This window comes from Gossypium arboreum, chromosome 8 (genome assembly GCF_025698485.1).
Source record: "Gossypium arboreum isolate Shixiya-1 chromosome 8, ASM2569848v2, whole genome shotgun sequence".
Classification (NCBI taxonomy): Eukaryota; Viridiplantae; Streptophyta; class Magnoliopsida; order Malvales; family Malvaceae; genus Gossypium; species Gossypium arboreum.
This window is the reverse complement of record NC_069077.1, coordinates 125,426,761-125,445,762: the sequence shown is the minus strand read 5'-3', so window position 1 is coordinate 125,445,762 and position 19,002 is coordinate 125,426,761. Positions and strand designations below refer to the sequence as shown.

The 19,002-nt window shown below is 33.9% G+C and overlaps 2 long non-coding RNA genes across 2 annotated transcripts; one reads left to right on the top strand and one right to left on the bottom strand.

Annotated features, from left to right (window-relative positions):
- Positions 1-9,397: 9,397 nt before the first annotated feature.
- Positions 9,398-13,222, bottom strand: LOC108457907 (uncharacterized). The gene is made up of 3 exons (XR_008269629.1): positions 12,502-13,222; positions 9,966-10,262; positions 9,398-9,658 (listed from the first exon to the last, which is right to left on the bottom strand). It is a non-coding gene; the product is annotated as an uncharacterized LOC108457907 (long non-coding RNA).
- A 56-nt stretch (positions 13,223-13,278) lies between these two features.
- LOC128279398 (uncharacterized) lies at positions 13,279-18,615 on the top strand. The gene is made up of 2 exons (XR_008269517.1): positions 13,279-13,941; positions 18,287-18,615. It is a non-coding gene; the product is annotated as an uncharacterized LOC128279398 (long non-coding RNA).
- The last annotated feature ends 387 nt before the right edge of the window (positions 18,616-19,002 follow it).

Sequence of the window (19,002 nt, the reverse complement as noted above, 5' to 3'; positions counted from 1 at the left end):
ATAAAAATAAAACACATCCAACTTCCACATCATTATTCAAGCCAAAACGCATATACATCCACACAAATTATACCATAAAATACACTTCCAAATGAGCTAATTTCATGGCCGATTATTCATCATTCTTTTTATTACCTACTATCGAATCTTATATCTAAACATTACACATATACCATGAAACATAATTCTCACAATAAGTCTAAAACATAACCGAATCGACATAAATAATACCATATATATACTCAACCGTCACCTAACTCATTAATCAAACCAATCCATATAACCTAATACCATACATATATATATATCATGAAATATACTTTCATAATAAGTCTATGCCATAACCGAATGCATAATTTACTTTAAAAACAATTTCCAAATTGATTCATGTTTCGAATATGTATCTCAATAATAAATCATAAACAATCCATATCTCAAACACATGCATCAACCACATATATCAAACTTACCCAAAGAACTAAACATAAGCCATAAATTGTTACTTTAAGCCAAAATAAATATATACCTAACATGAACTTATATCACAACTGAAAATGCATAAACATAAGCTTCATTACAAGCCATTTTTGCATGGCTCATATATATACAAATCCAAAATCGACCAAAACAAATGCTAGCCTATACATGCCATAGGTTCATAAGTTAAACTTTTAAAATACCAAAATAGTGATCGATAGTGTGGCGGATTTCCTTGACGATCCCCGAGCTCGTAACTAGCTTCTAAAATCTATAAAACAACAAACGAACACACACACACACACACATTGTAAGCTTCAATAGCTTAGTAAGTCATAAGCAAATAATTTATTTTAATAACATTCATAATTCAATGAAACTAAGCCAAATTAAGCAAAGCTTAGTCACATATACATTTATCACACTTGCAAATTCATATATCATCACATAAACATTAACATATTAACTAAACTTGACCAAATACAAACATATTTATAAGCATATATAAATCTCTCTTTTATCATACATGATTCATGTATTCATCTCAAGTATATACTTACCTTACTTTCATAATCATATATCTTAGCACGTACCTAAACCTTTTTAGCTCAATTTCACATTCGATCTTAACTCGATATTGCCCGTTGAACCATTCGAAAATAATAAGGATACTCAAATAGTCGAAAAGCTCGTACAACACCAACATCTCAGACGTGGTCTTACATGTAATCACATATCGATGCCACTGTTCCAAACAGGGTCTTACACGAACTCATATACGATACCAATGTCCCAGACATGGTCTTATATGTAAATCACAAATCGATGCCAATGTCCCAGACGTTTCCTTACACGAAATCACATATCATAATCCTATGTCATGACATATGTATCCTAACTATTCCCAAGGTTCCTACGGGGCTTTCGAACGTCGTAACTCAATTGATTCAAGCTCGTACATATTGCTCCCATACTTAATTCAATTTGGCATATACATATACACAAGTAATAATTCAATTTGGCACTATTAAAATATATAATCGAATTTAACGATATTTATTTACTTATAAATTTACCTCGTACGGAGACAAACGAACCGGGACTACTATTCAACAACTTTAGATTTCCCCCGATCCAAATCCGATTTCCTCTTTTCTTGATCTAAATTAATATAAATTAAACTTATTTAATCACACATATACTAAAATTCACCTAAAAACACATAAAAGGGCAATTTGCACTTAAGCCCCTAATATTTCACATTTTTTACAATTTAGTCCCTATTTCACAAAATACAAAATACACATAATTTCATTGAACTCTAGTATAGTCGAATTTTAATAAGGTTCAAATTAGCCCATTTCTTTCATTTATTTCACATTTTGACCCCTCAATTTATAAAATTTACAATTTAATCCCAAATAAGCATTTTTACTAAAAATCACTTAATTAAACATGAAAATCTATTAACACATACTTATTTTTCATCATCAAACACAAAAATCATCAAGCTTTCAACAATTTAAAAACACAAAATCATCATCAAATCCGAAAATCAAGGCTAGGCTAGCTAGTACTCAAAGTAACGATCTCAAAAACATAAAAATTATCAAAAACCAAACAAATTATATACCTCAATCAAGGAAAACAATAGTCGAACCTAGCTTATTCTTCTTCTTTCTTTTTCTTTGTTAAATTCGGTCAAAAGATGAACAAATGCATGGCTAATTTAATTTATGTTTTATCATAATACACATTATTTCACAATTGACCATAATAACCTTTACAAATTAATATAAAAACTTAATAATGGTTGTCTACTTTCGTCCATACTATTATCTATTGGCCTAATTTCATTTTAATCCCTCCATATTAAAAGAACATAGCTATAAAGCACTTTAACAAATAGCAAGAAAATTTTACAATTTACGTGATTAAGTCCATTTATAAAATTAAACAACCAACTGGTGAAATTAATTCACGAAAATTTCACACATGCATTCTAACATACTGTAAACACATAAAATATAATTAAAATATTTTTCTGACTCAGATTCATGGTCTCGAAACTACTATTCCGACTAGGGTCTAAACCAAGCTGTTACAAAATATCGAACCCTCTAGGCCAATATGTAATGGTTGATAAAATTTGCAAGAATTGTCTGCTAATGATACGAGGTTATTGTTTCTCGGTTGATTTGGTGCTATTATCGTTCGATGAATTTGATGTGATATTGGGTATGGATTGGCTAATTTTGCATGACGCCGTGGTAAATTGTAAACAAAAGCATATTGTATTGAAATGTCAGAATGGTGAAATGCTCTATATTGAATCAGATAAATTGGACAGGTTGTCTAATGTGATACCAACTATGTCAATATAGAGATATATGAGAAAAGGTTGTAATGCTTAACTTGCTTATGTGTTGGATACAAAAGTGTCTGAGTCAAAACTTAAATCAGTGTCAGTAGTTTATGAGTATCCTGATGTGTTTCCAGAGGAATTACCTAGATTACTGCTGGTCAAAGAAGTTGAATTTGCTATAGATTTTGTACCAAGGACAACACCGATATCGATAGCACCATATAGAATGGCTCCTACAGAGTTAAAAGAGTTGAAAGCACAGTTACAAGAGCTGATTGATAGGGGTTTTGCTCGACCTAGTTTTTCACCTTGGGGTGTACCTGTTCTGTTTGTTAAGAAAAAAGATGGATCATTGAGACTATGCATTGATTACCGTTAACTCAACAAAGTTACAATCAAGAATAAATATCCACTACCTCTTATTGATGATTTGTTTGATCAATTGAAAGGTTCCATAGTGTTTTCAAAGATTGATATTCATTCTGGTTATTATCAACTACGAGTGAAATATTTGGATGTGCCGAAAACAACATTCAGAACTAGGTACAGACATTATGAATTTCTTGTGATGTCGTTTGGTTTAACTAATACACCTGTGGTATTTATAGATTTCATTAATAGAATTTTCAGATCGTATTTGGATAGATTTGTTGTGGTATTTATTGATGATATTCTGGTATATTCACGAGATGAGATCAAACATGCCGAGCATTTGAGAATTGTTCTGTAAACTTTGCGAGATAAACAATTGTTTGCTAAATTTAGCAAATATGAATTTTGGCTTTGGGAAGTGAGTTTTCTAGGACACATAGTATCGACTGAAGGCATCAGAGTTGATCTGAATAAAATTTCAATGATTGTTAACTGAAAACCACCAAAAATGTATCTGAAGTTTTAAGTTTTCTGGGATTAGCTGGATATTACCGGATATTTGTGAAAGGGTTTTCGATGATAGCTACAACGATGACACGGCTATTACAAAAAGATGTAAAATTTGAATGGTCTGATAAATGTCAACAAAGTTTTGACCAGTTGAAAGCCCTGTTGACTAAAGCGCCAAATCTAGTCCAGCCTAAATCGGGTAAGGAATTTGTGATTTTCAGTGATGAATGGTTTAGGTTGTATTTTGACGCAAGAAGGTAAAGTAATAGCTTATACTTCCAGACAATTAAAGCCACAAGAAAAGAATTATCCAACACATGACTTAGAATTGGAAACTATTGTTTTTGCGTTAAAAATTTGGCTACACTATTTGTTTGGTGAAAAGTGTCATATATTTACCGATCATAAGAGTTTAAAATATATGATATCGCAGAAAGATTTGAATCTGAGACAACGTCATTAGCTCGAACTGTTGAAAGATTATGACTTACTTATTGATTATCACTCAGGAAAGGCAATTGTAATTGCAGATGCTCTGAGTAGAAAGTCTCTGTTTGCATTGCGAGCACCAATTGACATTGTATGATGATGGTTCAATTCTAGCTGAGTTAAAAACTAAACTAACATTTTTACAGCAAACCTGCAAAGCTCAAAAATGTGATAATGAATTGCAAGCTAAACAGGTGTAATGTGAGTCGACTTCTAATTCAAAATTTTAGATAGGATCTGATGATTGCTTATTATTTAGAGATAGAATTTGTGTACTGAAGAATCCAGAGCTTGTATAGAAAATTTTGCACGAAGCTAATAGTGGTAGTATGTTTGTTCACCCGGGAAGTAATAAAATGTGCAATGATTTGAAATAGATATACTAGTGGTCGGGAATGAAACATGATAATTTTTATTTTGTATCTAGATGTTTGATATGTCAGCAAGTTAAAGTTGAATATCAGGTACCTTCAGGACTATTACAGCCAGTGATGATATCAGAGTGGAAATGAGATAGAGTTACTATAGATTTTGTATCGGGGTTACCCCTATCTCTGAAAAAGAAAGATGCCATTTGGGTTATCGTTGATCATTTGATAAAGCCTGCACATTTTATTCGGTACGTATGGATTTCTCTTTAGACAGATTAGTAGAATTACATGTTTCAAAAATTATTAGACTACATGGAGTGCCAGTCTCTATTATTTTAGATAGAGATCTGAGATTTACATCGTGATTCTGGAAAAAATTACAGGAAGCTCTAGGTATGCAGTTGCATTTTAGCACTGCATTTCACCCTCGGATTGATGGTCAATTAGAGCATGTGATTCAGATTCTTGAAAATATGCTTCGGTTTTGTGTTTTAGAGTTCGAATACAATTGGGAGAAATATTTTTCGTTAGTCGAATTCACATATAATAATAGTTTTTAGTCAAGCATAAAAATGACACCAGATGAGGCTTTGTATGGTCGCAAATGCCGAACTCCGTTATATTGGACTGAGTTCAGTGAGAAAAGATACACAGAGTTTATTTGATTTGTGAGACTGAGGAAAAAGTGAAAGTGATCCGAAGTAGCTTGAAAGCAGCTTCTGATCGTCAGAAATCTTATGCGGATCCTAAACATAAAGAAATAGAGTTTCAAGTTGACGACAAAGTCCTGTAAGAAAATTCTCTGGTTCGATCGTAAAGGAAAACTGAGTCCGCGATTTATCGGACCGTATGAGATTACAGAGAGAATTGGACTTATTACATATCGATTAGCTTTACCATCAGAACTAGAAAAGATTCATAATGTCTTTCATGTGTCTATGCTAAGATGGTACCGATCTGACTCTTCACACGTTATTTCTCCAACGGATGTTGAAATTCAGCATGACATGACATATAGTGAAGAACCGATCAGAATTCTGGAACGTGAGGTGAAAGAATTGAGAAATAAAAAGGTAGCTTTAGCAAAAGTCCTCTAGCAACGACACAGAATAGAAGAAGCTACCTGGGAACCTGAAGAAACTATGAGAAAACAATATCTGGACCTTTTTACTGGTAAGATTTTCGAGGACGAAAATTCTTTTAGGGGGAGAGTTGTAACAGCCCGTTTTCAATGAAATCGGAATAGTAGTTTCGGGACCACAAATCTGAGGTCGAAAGAAAATTTATTTTACTATTATTTTATGGTCTATAGTATGATAGAAATATAGTATAAAAATTTCGTTAAGAAATTTCACCATTTACATGCCTAACTTGATAAAAATGACTAAATTACAAAAAGTGTGAAAATTGAATTCTAGTAGTTAAAAATATCAAATAGCTATGAAATTTTAAATTGGAGGTCTTTATTTGTCAAATAGACCATTTAGAGTAATTAGTAGATAAGAATGATTATTCATCATTGGAAATTTAAGAAATTATTAAGGTTAATTTTGGAATGTTGATAAAAGAATGATGATAAATGAATTAAATAATTATTATCATCATTCATTCTCATAATCTTTCATCAAAATATGGAAACATTAGCCATGGAAGCTTGAGTTCTAGCAAACTTATTTGGCTTAATTAGGTATGTGTTTTAGTCTCGTTTTTAATCATTTTTATGTTTCATGGATGAGTATAGTTAAATTTTGAAGTTTTATGATAGAAAATTAAGGGTTTTTTTAGATAAACAACTTTTGTAAAGAGTATTTTGATAAAATTGTCAATTAGGGGCTAAATTGAAAAAATGAAAAATTTTAAAAAAAATTCTGATTTTTTTGTGAAATACACGGGCTGCTATTGATAAGTATGAAAATCGGTTAGGCTTGAATAAGGATTAAATTGTATGACTTTCATTTTTCGAGCCTAGGGACTAAATTGTAATTAATTAAAAGTATAAGGGCAAAATAATAATTCTGTCAAAGATGTGTGTTGGATTAAATTGAGTATGAATTATATTAAATTGAGTTAAATTCATTCGTATAGAATTGGATAGACCTAATACGAAGTTAGACTGAGGTAAAGAAAAAGTATCAGATTAGTAATTCATTCGTATAGGGACAAATAGTAATTTTTCCAAAGATGTGTGTTGGATTAAATTGAATATGAATTATATTAAATTGAGTTAAATTCATTCGTATAGATTCGGATAAACCTAATACAGAGTTAGGTCGAGGCAAAGAAAAAGTATCAGATTAGTAGCTTTGTATCTACATATACTTATCGAGGTAAGTTCGTGTAACTAAATTGTATATTTCAATGTTTTAAATTGAATATTGTGTGTGATTTGTACAAATTGTCAAGTGTAATTATGATCACATATCCAGTAATTATTGAATCTCGTTTGAACCTTAGAAATTCGAAGGATACAAATGACATGTCATTAGGGTTCCCGATATGGTTGTAATCCTGCATGTGTTGCGGACACACCATAGCTCTCTTTAGCTTCCCGATAATGGCTCAGAAGAGCTTCCCGTTTACATGCTTGTATAAGCATTCCTAAATATGAATTTACGAATTACAGTTTTGTACACTTTGTATGTACTTCCCGTGTATCCAACGATATTTTAAATGGTTCAACGAGCACAGTTCTGTTATGAGATTATATGAGAATGACATGAACTGTTATTGGAATTTATGTAAAATACATGGAAATGATCTTACATGATATATTGAAACATGAAATAGGATGATACATGTATATGAAACTTGCTTGGTGATTATCTTCACCCATGTTTATGGAATATTACATGAGATTCACATGGCTAACCTGTTGAGGATGTGTGTATAGGCTTTTGGCCAAATTGGTTTGGATATGTTATGAATGAATGTTTACCTTAAATGTGAATAAATGGTAAGTTAAATTCCATGTTATACGAACTTACTAAGCTTAAATGCTTACTCTGTTTTATTTTCCATGTTTTATAGTAATTCAGAAGCTTGTTTTGGTTGGAAGCTGGTCAGAGCAGATTCACACTATCCAACAGCTTATTCGGTATAAATGGTAAATTAATTCTACTTATAATGACATGTATAGGTTAGTTTAGCCAATGTTGGCAAGTAGATGTTTTATTGAGACTAGCCATTTGAATGGCTTGTGATGGATATATTTTGATGTGTGTATAAATGGTTTTACCATGTTTGATGTGTGTTTGAAATGACTGAATGATGAAAATCCTATAGGTATATTGATGGTTGGTTTCAATTGGTATATATTTTGGTAAAATATGCATATATGTGTATTTGGTCAATTAAGTAAATTTGGATATTTGGATTTATGTGATGATATCTCATGTATAAGATTTGAGTTTGGCTTCTTTTAAATGTCTTGTTAAGGCTGCTTATTGTGCAAAAATGTTGAGTTAGGTTGATGCCAAATTGGGTGAGAAATGTGGCTAGAAAAATGACTTATTTCGTCCACACAGCTAGGTGACATGGCCGTATGTCCCCTGTATCTTTAATTTGCACAAAATAGAATGCTCAGATAGCCTAGTACACGGGTGTGTGGCTTGGTCGTGTGGCCCAAGTCAGAGAGCTCATAAGTTTGGACACGGGCTGAGACACGGCCATGTATCCCTATTTCAAATACCCAGATGGCCTGAGACACGAACGTGTCTCTTGACCGTGTGAGTCACACGGCCTGGCTACGTGGGCTTGCAACTTTGAAAATTTTTGATGTTTTCTAAAAAATTCTTTGAGTAACTGATTTGGTCTCGACTTATTTTCAATGTGTATTTTGAGTCTCGAGGGCTTGCATAAGGGACAATATAATTGATTTTGATTGGTTTATGATATGTATGCTAGATGATATGAAATGTCTATTAATTAATCTGTAAATTCTAGTAATACTCCGTAACCCTGTTCTGGCGATAGATACAGGTTAGGGGAGTTACAGTACCTGCCTGACAGGGGACACCAGTTGGGTGGTGTCTTTTTGACAGACAACACTGATCTGATGATTTGATCAGTCATACAATGTTTTAGGGTTTCAAAGGTTATGGAGCTTATAACCATGATTTTAAGGGTTGTAAAATCCTAATATTGTGTTGATTGTAAATAAAACATAGAGAAGAGAGGAATGAGACGGTATGTAACACCCCTAACCCATTTTCTTCGTCAAACTAGAGTTACGAAGCGTCATCGTACAAATCGAAACAAATAACTTCAAACCAGATTAATAATGCTATTTAATAATAATTATTTAAATCTCACATGAATCCAACAAACATATACATTTGGGCCTTAAATTGAACTTTTAATACCCTAAAAACAGTTCAGGATCAAAACAAGACTAATTTGAAACAATTCAGAAAATCTGAAGAAAAGTTAGAAATTAGAAAATAGGGGTCACATGGCCGTGTGGTCAGGCCGTGTGACATAGGCCAAACCTTGTAGTGTTCGAACAATGAGACACATAACCGTGTCCCAGCCCGTGTCTTAAACCGTGTAACTCATTTACTTAGATCACGCAGTCATGTCGCAAACCGTGTGACTAACTGACTTGATACATACGGTCGTGTCGCAAGCCGTGTCGCAAACTGTGTATGGTACACAGCCGTGTGGCTGCCCATGTCCCAGGCCATGTGCACCAAAATGAACTTTAAACATCAAGTTTACCATTTCAAGCTTTCTTGGAAAACAAACAACACATTAACCAGTTATTATATCTATTCAAATTATCATTAAACCTATTCAAATCATGCCAATTCAACCATTTTAAGTGCCTAATCAATATACCCTCATTGGTACCACAATTATACATACATGTACAATGAAATAAATCATCACATTACAATCAACATCAATCTAAGATTAACTAGGTACATACTTCACATATTTACATATCAAACGAGGTCATTAACGCAACAACCTATTATATGCCATATAATCCAAAATAAACATTCAAAAACTACCGATATCGGATGGATAATGTGACTTGAGTGATGATCCGGTCTTCCGTCCCACAAAAAGATATCTACAAGAAAATGCAAGCCACACAAGTAAGTTTATTGAAGCTTAGTAAGTTCGAAGGATAGTAACAATGAATCTAAGTGAAATAAACATAACAATTTAATCAAATACAATTCCATAACTAATGTTTCCTGTCATCCATAATTTTAAACCAGTAAATTACATAGCTCAATTCAATTCTCAAATAATAATTTCTGAAAATCATACATGTCCACAACAAAATCACTTCAAGATATCAAGTACAAAACATGCCATTCTAAGTCTTTAAACAAGTAATTAATCTAATAATTACGACTTGATGAACAACTTACAAATACGAATATGCAAGTAGTCCAACCGAAACACACCAAGCGCTCATTAGAGCTAATCCAACCAATAACATTACTCGGCACTTAGTGCCCAGCCCAACATCCTTCCAAAACACACCTCGACACTAAGTACCAGCTTGAAGGCTTTACATCTGCCCCTGGTAACACACTAGAATCAAGGAGTAATACACGATGGCTCGCAACAAATGCTGAACCTCAGCATATTCAGGAAATATATAATCCATGTAACATCTCCTCCTCTTCAAGCCCCATATAACATGCCATGTAATCAGTCGTACTCTATCTCGCGTTCATCCGACCCAAACACAATAATTCAATAAGCATTTTCCAAGTAATTCCACATCATTAATATAACAATTAATATCCATTATTCCATAGCATATCATTATACAATTCATGAAAATATTAAATTACAAGCCGAACGAACTTACTTGGACTGAATTATAATAGTTGCAAAAGTTTAAGAACTTTCGCAGTTTTACCTTTTCCACGTAAGTCAATAGGGTTTTGATCTAAAATGTAAAATTTTCTCTTTATTAGCTTATATTCATATGCCAATTAATTGTTCATTTTCTACCCTTTTATTTTTTGAAATTACACAATTGCTCCTAACTTTTACAACTTTTGCAATTTAATCTCTTAATCTGAAAATCATCAAATTAACCATTTTCTCAAGTTCAAAATTTACAGTCGAATAATTTAGGCCCTTAAACAGTCTCAATTATACCTCTAAATCACCATCAAACTTTGAAATTTTGACATTTTAACAATTTAATCATTAAATCAAAAACTAATAAAAATTACTTCACAAAACAACCAAATATCACAATTGAAGCTTCAAACACATAACTATCACAAAAAAAAAAAAACCAAAATTCATCAATGAAAATTTCTAAAATTTTTAACAGATTCAAAAATGAAAGTACGGCTTAACTAAACCTAATTGTAACGATCTCAAAATTATAGAAATTATAAGAAAACGGGCAAATTTCCATACCATACAAAGCCAAGGAGCTGACTGAAGCTTCCTAGGTCTTCAATGGTGATTTCGACAAGTGATAAAAGAAAGATGAAGAAGAAATGTCTAATTCTTTCAATTTGTCTTGTTTAATTTTGATTTAATTACAAAACTGCCATCCAATATGTTTTAATTAATTAATTTTGTTCCTTTTCAGTCCACTAACCTTTAACAAGGTTAAATTACTTCATTGGCCCTCCCACATTATTAGTTAAGTTATTAAATTATCTACATGCAATAATTATTAAATTTTACACCTTTTATAAATTAATCTTTTTTTTAATTAGTTATCTAAACGTTAAAATTTATTAACTAAATTTTTATACGACTTTAATAAATTCAAAAATATTCTATAAATAATATTTACAGGCCGACACGATAAAAATTTATAGTCCCGAAACTACGTTCCGTCATCATTGATAAATGTGCTATTACACGATAAAAAAAATAAATAAATAAATAAGGAAAGATAGAATAAAAAAAAGAGGGCTTAACTTAATAAATTATTGTAGCCTATCTCAAACCCTCAACTCTTAATTTTTGTATTTCATACCCATATATGTTCTCAAACCCTCAACTCTTAATTTTTGTATTTCATACCCATATAAATTATTGTAGTCCATCTCAAACCCTCAACTCTTAATTTTTTTAACTATCAAACTAATAATTAACCTAAAAAAATAAAGATGGTGCCGCCTCTTCACCACCCACAATATATAATTTCAGTAGATAATGGGGCCGACATACCATTTTGATATTTATTTTTTATTTTTGTTTTATCTAGATAAAAAAAAAACCCACAAGGTCATGGTTTTTCAAAACTACCTCTGTTAATAAATCAATCAAAATACTTGTGCTACACTAAGGGTTGCTGCTGTCACAACCCAATTATGAGATTTTGGTGTATACATAATAGATTAACGTTTTAAGATAAAATTAATTGCATCCATAAAATCATAATCAGTCAAAATTTTCATTATTTACGTTTGCAAAATACACACTTACTTAAATTATATGGTTATAAATATATTTGAAAAGAAAAAAAAATTACTGGTTGAGAATGGAGAAGATGAGAAATTGATCGGTGATCGGAACACTAAAAAAGTCCGCTTTAAGGGCTTGGATTCTATTGTTGAAAATGATATGGTAGTGGACTCGATCCCTGCGCTGGAGATCTCATGGAGGGATAAAGTTTTGGGATGAGGGGCTCTTGTCCCTAGGAGAGACGAGGATTTTGAGTTTCTAGATGAAGAAGTGGCCAAAACGACAGTTGATGGTATTCCTGCTATTAATTTTTCTGAGAGGATCGAACAGTTTCTTTTCAGAGATATGGCGACTACGGTGGTCATTAAACTTCTTGGCCGAAATATTTGATACTCTATTCTACATAATAGAATTCAGTCTTTAGAAGCCTTCTCAACAGATTCACATAATGGATGTGGAGAATGGCTATTTTCTGATTAAATTTCATAGTAGAGAAGATTACGAGAGGGTGCTTACACAGGGACCATGGATTGTCCTTGGTTAGTATCTCACTGTTCAACTGTGGACACCGGAGTTTAACCCTCTTCAAGCTTTCCCTAGCAACACTATGGTTTCAATCAGATTACCGGGTCTTCCAGGGTTTCTTTATAAACGACAAATCTTGGAGGAAATCGGGGGTTTGATTGGGAAGGTCACTAAGCTCAATTTTCAGACCGATAAGGGGCCGAGGGGAAAATTTGCTAGAATGGTCATGTGCATCGATTTGAGGAAGCCCTTAGTTTCTTAGGTTCTGGTTAATGGGGCGGTGCAAAGGGTGGAGTTTGAAGCGCTACCATCCGTGTGTTTCTCCTGTGGAAGGTCCGGTCATTCGAAGGACATGTGTGTGGATGTGGGGTTTTCGCAGGACGTAGCCGAGGGTAGGAATATAACGACGGAACGCTTACCGGAGGAAGTCAAAGCAGTGGAGCCGTCGGAGCCGTTCTGACCCCAGATGATCGTTGAGAGGAAGTCACGGAGAAACTCTAGGGGTCGCCAAAATCCTGCAACGAAAATCGCCGTGAGTGGTGGCCTGAATCTGCCTGTATTGAAACGGCCAAAACTAGTGAAATAGAAGCAGAATTTTCGGGGATAAGATTTCAAAAAGTAGACTTTCTGAAAGGGGTTAATCAGAAGGGTGTTTCTAGGGCAAAGGAAAATATTGGGTTAAATCCCAAAACGACAAATAACTTTAGCGTCTTGGGAAAGCAATTAGTGGATGGGTTGGAACTTTTGAAGGAAGCTGCTGGCCAGGTGGATCGTGGGCTCGTGATGGCAGAATTGGGTATACAAAATAGGCCACTGTTAGACCCAGTAAGCCATATTAAAGCTGCGATGGGAAATAACGATAACATTAAGGGTGATGGGCCTGTTTTAACGGATCAAGAAATTAGGGGCTTGGAACTATCTTTTAATTCGGACAGTGTCGATACAGTGCATGGAGTCTTCCAAATAACAACGCATCTTCGACTGATTTTAATTAAAGGAAGGTTAATTCCATTCGGGCATTACTGCTCAAATTAATCCTATTTTTGAGGGTCCTGTGGAATCAGTAGTAGAAATTAATAAGGAACTACTTGATTCTAGTAACCACTCTGCGATTACTTTTAAGGAAAAAAATAGACTAAATATTGCTAAATATACTGAAGCTGGTATTTCGGTTGGAAGAGAGGAATACCGATTTCGAAAGTGAGGGGTTCAGGAACTAATAAGGGTAATGTTCGAAATAATGGTGCTATTAGTAAGATCATTCGTGAACACGGGGGACATTTTAAAAATTTTGGGAGTGCAAGGGTTCCACTATCAGACTCTATGAATTCGATGGCCAAACTCCTCAACTCGCAGATTAACAGGGCTGAGATGGGGAACTTGAACATTTATGGGAAACGCAGGGAAGACACATGCTAGTCATGAGCTACAGTACGTTACTCTCCCTTTATTTTTACTTTTTTCTTTAATGAATTTGTTTATTTTTGCATGGAACTGTCAAGCTAGTAGAAAGTTTTCGAGGATTTTTCCCGAATACAATCGGGAATATAAGCCAAATATTGTTGGCCTTTTAGAAACTAGAGTGAGTGATGACAAAGCTAATTTGATTATTTTGTTTTAGTGCTCTCATCGAGTGGAAGCCATTGGCTTTTATGAAGGAATTTGGGTTGGGTGGAAGGACTCGTTACAGGTTGATATTATTTGGAGTCATCCCCAATTTGTTGCGATTCGGGTTTATGAACGTATTTTCCAACACCCGATTTTTGTTGCCTTTGTATATGGTAGTCCTAACAGTCGCAAGCGTAGGTGGCTTTAGGATGCTTTGAAGATGAATATCCCTTGCTTTGATACCCCTTGGGTGGCTATAGGAGATTTTAATATGATTTTAGCCTCTAATGAGAAAATAGGGGGATAAGTCAATGGTAAAATATGTCCATTTTTTGGAGATTTTATGGATTCTTTTGGGGTTAATGACTTGGGTTTCAGAGGTGCTCCTTTAACGTGGCAGAGGGGTGGAGTTTCGAAACGTCTTGACAGGGCTATTGGGAATAAGGCTTGGTTGACATCATTTCCAAATTTTACCGTGACTTATTTTCCTAGAATCAAGTCTGATCACATGCCTATTTTTTTGTCTCTTAGGTTTAAGCTTCATTCATCTAGGGGCCATCCTTTTCATTTTCTGGCAGGATTGGTTAAGCATGCAGAGTTTTCTAATTTCGTTAAGAATAATTGGAATTTTGTTGGTTCCATGTTTACCAGCTTAAGGATTGGAATAAGAGGGTGTACGACCATATTAGAACATGCAAAAAATTGCTTCAGAAACTCGACATAATGTAGAGGGCTATGGATTGTTCTCAGTTTGATCATTTATTTTAGTCGGAATGGGAAACTAGTGAGGAATTAGAAAAAGTTTTACATCATGAGGAACTTCTCTAGAAAAAAAGGCGAGGTGTGACTGGCTCTTTTTGGGAGACCGTAACACAAAATTCTTTCATAGGCGCACCCTAAAAAGGAGAAAGCATAATCGAATTACGACTTTAAAAAATGGGGAGAGTGGGTGGATTTTTTATGAGGAGAAATTACGACAGGAGTTATCTCATTTTTTTTAGAATTTATATGGTGAAGACCTAGGGCCGATGAGAAGTCTTCCCACTAGTTCCTTTCCGAAGCTTAAAGACGGTAAGATCTAGATGTTGAGCAACCCCGTCTCAAATGAGCAGAAAAAATTTGCCATGTTTGATATGAGTCCTTTGAAGGTACTGGGAAGTGATGAATTTCATGCCCTCTTTTTTCAGAGTCAGGGGAATCAAATTGGGGATTCAGTTTGTACCTCGGTCAAAAACATGTTTAAGGGTGGAAAAATCGACCTAAAGCTGAATAATGCCCTTATTGTTCTCATTCCTAAGGATCCAAATCCAGAATGCTTCTCCAAATTTCAACCGATTAGTTTGTGTTCAATTCTCTACAAGTTGGTAATGAAAATCATTGCCAATTATTTTAAGCTGGTGTTCCCAAGAATTATTGGCCAATAGCAGACTGGGTTTATTGCAGGAAGGAGTACTACGGATAATATTATCATTGATCAGGAAGTGTTTCACTCCATGAAAATCAAGAAAAAGACTACGAACTGGTTGGCCATCAAGATTGATTTGGAGAAATCTTACGATCAAGTGCGTTAGGAGTTTATTAATGCATCTCTTCAAGATGTAGATATTTCGAATTGCCTTTGTAAAGTGATTATGTCTGCTATTACTAACTCTTTTATTCAAATTTTGTGGAATGGAATCCCAACTCAAAAAGTTTCGGTCGAAAATTGGGTCCACCAAGGATGCTCGTTATCCCCTTGCATATTTATTCTATGCCTGGAATGGTTCGACCATAGTATCCATTCTAATATCAATGCTAGAAGTTGGAGACCTATTTGGTTATCTCGATCAGGTTTTGTAAAGGACCTGATCTTTTTTGGTCAAGCTGAAGAGGATCCAACTACAATCTTGAAGAAAGTGTTAGACAGTTTTTGTGATTTTTCGAGGAACATGATTAATGCACACAAAATGAACGTTTGTTTCTCAGAAGGAGTTGGTGATGTTTTACGAAGCAACTTGTGCCGTATTCTTGGTTTTCGAAAAGTGCATAATCTTATAAGGTAATTGGGAGTTCCCCTATTTCATGATAAAGTTACTAACAGTCCTTTGCGCTTTGTGGTAGATAAGGTTCAAAGCAAGTTGCAGGGTTGGGAAGCAAAATCGTTGTCTCTTGTTGGTAGTGCAACTCTAGCGCAATCGATTTTTCTAGCAATTCCAAGTTATTTCATGCAGTCAATGTTGATTCCCAAGTGACTTTGTGAGGAAATTGAATGTATGGTGCGTCAATTTGTTTGGGGGTCTTCAAGCAATGGTAGAAAAGTGGCTTTGGTTTGTTGGGAGGATGTTTGTCAGCCTCAGGAGCATGATGGTTTTGGTTTTCGGAAGTTGCAGGATCATAATACTTCCCTCATAATGAAGTTGGGCTTTAGACTTCTGACTGACTTTAAAGCTTTCTAAGTATAGGTTCTTCGAGCGAAGTATGGAGTGGCTAATGGAATACTAGATAATTTAACCCGTAGTAGAAGGTCTTTCTTATGGAGGGCCCTTACTAAGGTTTGGTCACTCATTAGGGAGAATTTAATTTGGTCAGTGGGGGATGAGAGGAATATCAGGTGTTGGGGTGATCCTTGGATTCCTAATGTAGGGCCTCTCATTAGTCTGATTCCTGAACATTCTAGGCTTTATCTGGATTATTTTCTTAGTGACATGGTTTTAGTGGATGGTACTTGGAATCTTGAATTATTTCGGATCTGGATACCGGAGATAGTCATACGTAAGATTATTGGTATACCCCCACCATATTCAGGGGCAGGTGTTGACAGAATTATTTGGTGAGGTTCAAAGACAGGTTCTTTTTTTTGTTAAAAGCGCTTATGGAAGAATTAAGGAAAGATCATAGAAGCCGAAGAAAGATGTATGGAGGATTCCTTAGAAGTTCAAAGGACCTCAAAAGGTAAGGGTGTTTTTTTGACTGGTACTCAAGCAGAGATTACTCACTAATGTAGAAAGAGTTCGTCGAGGTATAGGGCATAGTTCAAATTGTGGAGTCTGTGCTCATAACTTTGAAGATGCATTACATGTCTTAAGAGACTGTCCGGCAGCTAGATATATTTGGAACCTTTTCATTCCCACTGATTGGCTTATCAGGTTTTATTCTGGCAACACACAGGAGTAGATCATTTCCAATCTACAAAATCAGTATGACATTTGCTTTGGAGAGGTTGATTGGGAATGTCTCTTCGGGATTATCATCTGGCTTATTTGGAAGAATCATAACATTTTTATCTTTCAAGGTGTGACATGGAGTAGTCTCGATATTATCAGAGTCTCATATAGTTGGGCCAAACATGTTTTGATGATTGATAAGATTTATTTGAATTCGGGGAGGGATATGACCTCGCGCTTTGATTTGTCTGGAAGTTAGGTATCTTTAAATACAAATGGTTCCGTTAGGAATGAGGATGATTCTGCAGTAGGACGAGTTGTGAGAAACCAAAATGGGGAGTGGATAATTGGTTTTAATAGATTCTTGGGAAGTTGTTTAGTTTTTTAGGCTGAATTGTGAGGCATTTTGGATGGGTTAGACATCCTAACTGATCGTGGCTTGGACAATGTGATGATTCAAACTGATAGTCTTGAAGTATTTATGGCTATTCAAGAGAGTTGCATAGGAGAGTCCAATTCTGCTCTAATTAGGAGGTATCTTTAGTTATTGTCTCAGATTTCTTTTTGGAATATTTATCATATACCCAGAACAGAGAACCAAGAAGCCGATAGTCTCGCTAAATTGGCTTACTCATGAAGTCAAGGATTGTGAATGTTTGTAAGATCCCCGTTGAGGGAGTAAGACTAGTTTATGTAGTTTTTTTCTTGTAATTTCTTCTTTATCACAAAAAAAAAAAAATACACACTTACTTATTATCATTTAAAAGGGAAAAAATGGTTTGAAGTAATCTTGCTTTCCAAAATCGATGGCTATTTAGATTTATTTCATATTTGATTTCTCAAAATTTCAAATCATATTGGTTGATATTGCCATCAATAATTATGGTCAATATGATATGCTTTCCTTCCCCATCCTTGATTTGCCATGATCAAAGCATTATATATTTTCGCAATCAATTGATTACTTCTTCCCAATATAAATTTTAAGAATTTTGGCTAACTTTAATTGTTCTGCATGACTTTAGGACCAATTTCTTTAGCCTTGTTATAGTGATCTTTCGCCAATACAGAAGGAAAATAGAGAAGCAAGAAAAGAGTGCCTCAACCAAAGGTTCAATTGGTGCTCCTACAGCTTCACCTTCACCTTCCCATGCTCAACGATGTTCCTTCATGTAATGATCCAAAATGCACGGACATCGAAAAAGTATATTATCGGGCCTCCGTCTCAGTAAATCGAACCTGTAAATAATTATTAGAAATACCTATGAGTCTAGTAGTGTGTTAATTAAGTTTTAACTGAGTAAATTTAGCTTAATTGAGAAAAATTAAAAAAAAAAAGAAAAAAAGACTAAAATGAATAAAGGGTAAAAGTTGAATTATAAATTAAAAAGAAAATAAAATGGCGAAAATGGCAAATAGACCATTTAGCATAGTTGAGGCAACAAAACAATGAAAAATCTAAAGATTTTTCTAGATTATTATTTTATATATATAATAATTAATATTAAGATATAAATTATAAATTATTATTTAATTGGTATTATATTATTAAATTAATGAATAGTTTAATGAATTAACAAATGTAGGGTGATTAAATGATACATATGTAATAATAATATTTATACAATTGTAATATTTTATTTAATTACTTATTATTCAAGCAAATAGATTTTATATTAAGTTACAAAAATAAATAAAATCATGACAAATGAAAGTTGATGATTTAATACAAGTGTATTAA